At 39.6% G+C, this 6,172-nt stretch overlaps 1 protein-coding gene across 1 annotated transcript in view; it reads left to right on the top strand.

The window, feature by feature from the left end:
* LOC118382633 (dynein axonemal heavy chain 5) overlaps positions 1–6,172 on the top strand; it is a 150,217-nt gene that overhangs the window by 57,162 nt on the left and 86,883 nt on the right.

Consider the following 6,172-nt stretch of genomic DNA (forward strand, 5'->3'; position numbering starts at 1 on the left):
AGAGGACAGAACAGTTCCATGCGACTGCCCTCACTACAGCAGCAGCAGCAGCCAACCTCCCGGAGTGGACCACTAAAGAAGATGAAGACCATCTATTACACACTGAACCTGTGTAACATAGACATCACAAAGAAGCTGATTGTTGCTGAGATTTGGTGTCCAGTGTCTGACTTAAACCTGCTATGATAAAGGGATCAATAAGTACACTGAACTTGATTTAATTACAAAGCATTCTGGGTGTACACAGACAGATTTAGGGTGCACATCAATGTAGATTTCTTAAAAATGAACTGTGTGCGTGTGCATGTGAATACAAACACATGCACGTGAATACAAACACATGCATATGCGCGCGTGCACACACAACCTAATATATAGCTTTCAAATTCTGTAACACTCCATTCACATAACAGACCGGTAGCTAATTAACACAAATGAAGCAGCAATGGCAGCCAATACTGATGATTTGAAATCAGTACAACAATAAGACCAGAATTGAACTACAGTTTTATGATGTTTCCAAACGTTATGTTTTTATGTCTCATCTATCTTTACCGGGTTCAATCCCAAAACAATTTCTACAAAGAATCTGGGTACAAGTTCACACCACTTTACTTCGACAGGATGCTCAACATGCAGTGATTTCAGACAGAGAAACATGCTATTGCTAAAAGTCCTTTCTCATAGGCATTTATTGTTTATGTAGATATGTGTTTGTGTTAGTCATTGATCACATAAAGTTGAGCTCGATATGTGTATCCTATATGTAATCTGTAACTGTTGTCATTGCATTAAAAAAAGATGTGCAAGCAAGGTGTATCATTTGCCACAAGATGGCAGCACAGAATCCTCAGTCAGTCATGGTTCTAAAAGTAAATTCAGCAACAAGAATGACCAAAAGCACAGTCAATACAGAGAGATGTAGATGCGCATCTACTCACTAAAAGATGTGTACATTTTCTGTTTAAAAAACAACAACATGTCAATAAAAAGTTACATTCAACAAATCTGTGAAATGTCTTGGGATAGAATATTGAAAGATAAGTTATTCTGTTGTGATTGCCTGTAGGGATTCTTCTTGCGCGTGCTTATTAGTGCATTGAAAGTAAAATCCCAAACCAATCAGTGTATCTGTTATCTTGCAATAGGATTCATATCAAGAGTAATGCTAAATAAATACTTTCTTGTATTAACTAATTGGTCCTAAGTGGCAAAATATTAAATTAGAGAGAAAAGCTTGATCTGTAGATTTGGGGGACAGATTAGTTATTTGTGGATGTGATACACTCTGGTCGCCCTCTCGAGGAAAAAAAAGTGCATCCTTGCCTAAACATCGACATTAGAATGTTCCATTGAAGAAAGCACCAAGGACTGTAGGCTATATCTGCAGAGTTATTTAGGCCAGTTGTTGTTCAAATCTAAAAACGGTCTAAAAGCATTGTAAAAAAATAACCAAAAAGGCTCACCTAACTTAATTTGCTTTCAACCGCTTGAGGAAAGGAAAGGTGATTCCCACAGTTACTTTCAAGCATAACAGTTGGTCTACATGACCATTCAGATTGACAATAACAATTATCAGCAACAAAAAAATGATTGTAGCATGTTCATATTCGGAGCTCAATTCGATAAGGATGGTCACAACCCTCTGAAGACTGACCAAGTGCATTCAGATTTGAAAATGACCACGTCTATAACACAGCTGTGAAACCATACTGGTCACTGTGGGTATCCTGGCGCTAGTCCATCCTTATGTCTGCCACAGTTTATTCTAAGCATTGCAGTATATGTCTCTGTTCCTTTGTCTTTGTAAAAAAAGAGGAAGGTTTGGACTTGACTATGATGGTAATGCCGGGATTGACTGCACATGTGCTTCAGCCATTATTAGACATGGAATAGGTACATTTTTACGTCTTATTTAATTTTTATATGACACGGTGCATCTTGTGTGCCAAGACCTCAGTGTTTTGTCAACACACAACTCCTCCAAATGACTATAACACACAGCTCAGAAGACTTATTAATGCACAACATTCAAGTGTTGAGGTCAGTTCCATCCACTTACAGATATTCAATTTAATACTAATATATGTCAAATATGTCTACAACTTTGTTCTGTCTCTATGGCATATGCAATGGCCTGCCAAAAAAAGGATGACTGGTGGCTTTGCCTAAATCAGTTTGCTTAATTCTGGAGATTTGGTTAAATCATAAATCTTTGCTAGCTGAGAGGGGAGGGCAATCAGTGCTTAAAGCTGGACTGTGCTTTTGCAGTAAATGCAAGTTGCGAGAGGCAGGCGAAAGCAGGTTAATTGAATTGGGCTTTAAAAAAGTGGATTGAATATGAGAGAAAGTGTGTGGTCACCTCTTTGCCCTCATTCCTTATTCTCCTCTGATGGCACTTTTCCCACTTGCTGAGCAGAATGTGCTTCATGCATGATCGAATCTCACTGAGGGGTCTCAACATAAATGTTTTATGCACAGGTTTTATTGTGTGTGTGTGTGTGTGGTTGATTGGGGGTTGGTTGGTTCTTCTATCTTTGTGGGGAAACAATGAAAATTCTCCCATTCTCCCACATTTTCCACATCCACATGAGAACAAAGACTATTTTAGTTTAGGGGTTAGGATTAGGGTTAGAATTAGAGTTAGGGTTAGAATTAGGATTAGGGTAAGGGTTTAGTGGGTAGGTTTAGGGTTATGGGTTAGGGTTAAGGTATGGATTACGGTTGGGGTTAGGTTTAGGGGTTAGGAAAATAAGATTTTAACATGTACTACTAAAGCATTGGATTGGTGTAAACATGGGCACAAGAGAGTTTCTTTCCCTCCGTATTTTTTTATACCCAATCTTCACGATATTCCTTTTATATTCAAGTGGCATTGAGATTTACTTTATATCTTAAACCTAACCTTAGCTATAGGTTGTTCATTTGAACAACTGACCACAGCAAGGCCGAAGTGTACAACTTTTCAGACGGTCTGTCTAACCGTGAATAATCACTGCATGCAATACGGTTTTGTAAACCTCCGAAATTCTAAGCGTAATTGTTCTCAGAAGGTCATACCATGGACCATTTAGCTATTTGGTTTAGAATTTTAGGACCCTTTTAGGTATATCCTTTTTTTTATTTAAAAAATGTTTGATAAAATATTTAATTTGGCCTTTACTACTATAGCTCACAGAGACGCATTGAATATCACATTCATAAATGGCAACAAAAAAGACAGTAAAAAGATTAATCATAAGGAATGAGGTTTTGAAATAAATAATCTCTGGAAATAAATTCATATTTTTATATTTTTAACCCCTTTTCTGTGAGCACAAAACACTACCTCCATACTTCCATGAATATGTATGGGTTACCTATAGATGAGTTCATCGTGTTCGTGAGTCTCCCCTTTCTGTAGAGTAGTCATACTATTTTGTAGGCCAAACTGTTCGGATGCTAGAGGTTTTCGTGAGAAGACCGATTTTCGGGATGTTTCCTGGTCTGACAAATAGCCATGGAGCACTGTCACTTCCCACCGCAGAGGCGGAAGGGCGACATAGATGGATGTGGTGGATTGAGACACAACCCATACAAAAAACAGATATCTACAGTCGTGGCCAAAAGTGTTGAGAATGACATCAACATTCATTTCCACAAAGTTTGCTGCTTCAGTGTCTTTAGATATTTTTGTCAGATGTTACTATGGAATACTGAAGTATAATTACAAGCATTTCATGAGTGTCAAAGGCTTTTATTGACAATTACATGAAATTGATGCAAAGAGTCAATATTTGCAGTGTTGGCCCTTCTTTTCAAGACCTCTGCAATCCGCCCTGGCATGCTGTCAATGAACTTCTGGGCCACATCCTGACTGATGGAAGCCCATTCTTGCATAATCAATGCTTGGAGTTTGTCAGAATTTGTGGGGTTTTGTTTGTCCACCCGCCTCTTGAGGATTGACCAAAAGTTCTCAATGGGAGTTAGGCCTGGGGAGTTTCCTGGCTATGGACCCAAAATATCAATGTTTTGTTCCCCGAGCCACTTAGTTATCACTTTTGACTTATAGCAAGGTGCTCCATCATGCTGGAAAAGGCATAGTTCGTCACCAAACTGTTCCTGGGTGGTTGGGAGAAGTTGTTCTCAGAGGATGTGTTGGTACCATTCTTTATTCATGGCTGTGTTCTTAGGCAAAATTGTGAGTGAGCCCACCCCCTTGGCTGAGAAGCAACCCAGCACATGAATGGTCTCAGGATGCTTTACTGTTGGCATGACACAGGACTGATGGAGGCGCTCACCTTGTCTTCTCCGGCCAAGCTTTTTTCCGGATGCCCCAAACAATTGGAAAGGGGATTCATCAGAGAAAATGACTTTAACCCAGTCCTCAGCAGTCCAATCCCTGTACCTTTTTCAGAATATCAGTCTGTCCCTGATGTTTTTCCTGGAGAGAAGTGGCTTCTTTGCTGCCCCCTTGACACTAGGCCATCTCCAAAGTCTTCACCTCACTGTGCGTGCAGATGCACTCACACCTGCCTGCTGCCATTCCTGAGCAAGCTCTGTACTGGTGGTGCCCCGATCCCGCAGCTGAATCAACTTTAGGAGATGGTCCTGGCGCTTGCTGGACTTTCTTGAGCGCCCTGAAGCCTTCTTCACAACAATTGAACTACTCTCCTTGAAGTTCTTGATGATCCGATAAATGGTTGATTTAGATGCAATCTTACTGGCAGCAATATCCTTGCCTGTGAAGCCGTTTTGTGCAAAGCAATGATGACAGCACGTGTTTCCTTGCAGGTAACCATGGTTGACAGAGAAAGAACAATGATTCCAAGCTTCCAGTCTGTTATTCGAACTCAATCAGCATGACAGAGTGATCTCCAGCCTTGTCCTCATCAACACTCACACCTGTGCTAACGAGAGAATCCCTGACATGATGTCAGCTGGTCCTTTGTGGCAAGGCTGAAATGCAGTGGAATTTCTTTTTTGGTTTCAATTCATTTGAATGGCATAGAGGGACTTTGCAATTAATTGCAATTCATCTGATCACTCTTCATAATATTCTGGAGTATATGCAAATTGCCATCATACAAACTGAGGCAGCAGACTTTGTGAAAATTAATATTTGTGTCATTCTCAAAACTTTGGGCCACGGCTGTATTTTAAACTGAAGGATTTTTTAAATGTTGTTTTATTATGTTACTTAGATTAACGTACCTGGGTGTCAATAGACTCTAGGGGTTTAAACTAAATAAAAACCTGCCAAATCTGTCACGACTTCCAACAAATGTGGCTCCACTTCCTGTTCGGGCTGCGCTCTGCGGTCGTTGTCACCGGTCCACTAGCTGCCACCGATTCCCTTTTTCTGTTGGTTATGTCTTTATTGGTTTCACCTGTTTCTTGTTTGGGGTTATTGCAGGGATATTTAAGCCGCTTATGCCCTCCTGCTTTTGTGCCGGCTTGTTCTCTGTTTTGTCATGGATGGTTATTGTTTGTGCATTTTTCCGGACTGTTTGGTGTCCTGTTTTGGGTCGGCCTTTTCGCCTGTCTATTTTGGCGTGACCATTTTTCAACCGAATAAATCCGGTTTCCCGAAACATCTGCTCTCTGCTAGCTATGTGACAAAATCAGGTTTGAAGACTGACTGAAAGTTAGCTGAATTAAAAAAATGGAAAAAGTCATAGAAACAAATATAAACACAAATCTATAATAACTTTGGTGGACATGTGCCAGTGCCAGCGTGTCAGAGTCCTGCATGTGAATCTCCTTATTATTGTAAAAATAAAGAGTATAAATGTAGGTGTGGATACACAGGGTTGGTAGGTTACTTTCTAATTGTAATCCGTTACAGTTACTAGTTACCTATCTGAAATTGTAATCAGTAACGGTGCAAAGGCAAAGGGTGGCTACTTTGAAAAATCTCAAAAATAAAATATATTTTGATTTGTTTAACACTTTGTTTGCCTACTACATGATTCCATATGTGTTATTTCATAGTTTTGATGTCTTCACTATTATTCTACAGTGTAGAAAATATAAAAAACTAAGAAAAACCTAGGAATGAGTAGGTGTGTCCAAACTTTTGACTGGCACTGTATATTTAAGGACATGTTGTTTTGCATTGTCCACAAGAAGAACAAACTCTAAGATGCATGGTGTATTATATTGAAGCAGATCGCATACTGAAACACGTTTC

This window comes from Oncorhynchus keta, chromosome 4 (genome assembly GCF_023373465.1).
Source record: "Oncorhynchus keta strain PuntledgeMale-10-30-2019 chromosome 4, Oket_V2, whole genome shotgun sequence".
In the NCBI taxonomy this organism is placed as follows: domain Eukaryota; kingdom Metazoa; phylum Chordata; class Actinopteri; order Salmoniformes; family Salmonidae; genus Oncorhynchus; species Oncorhynchus keta.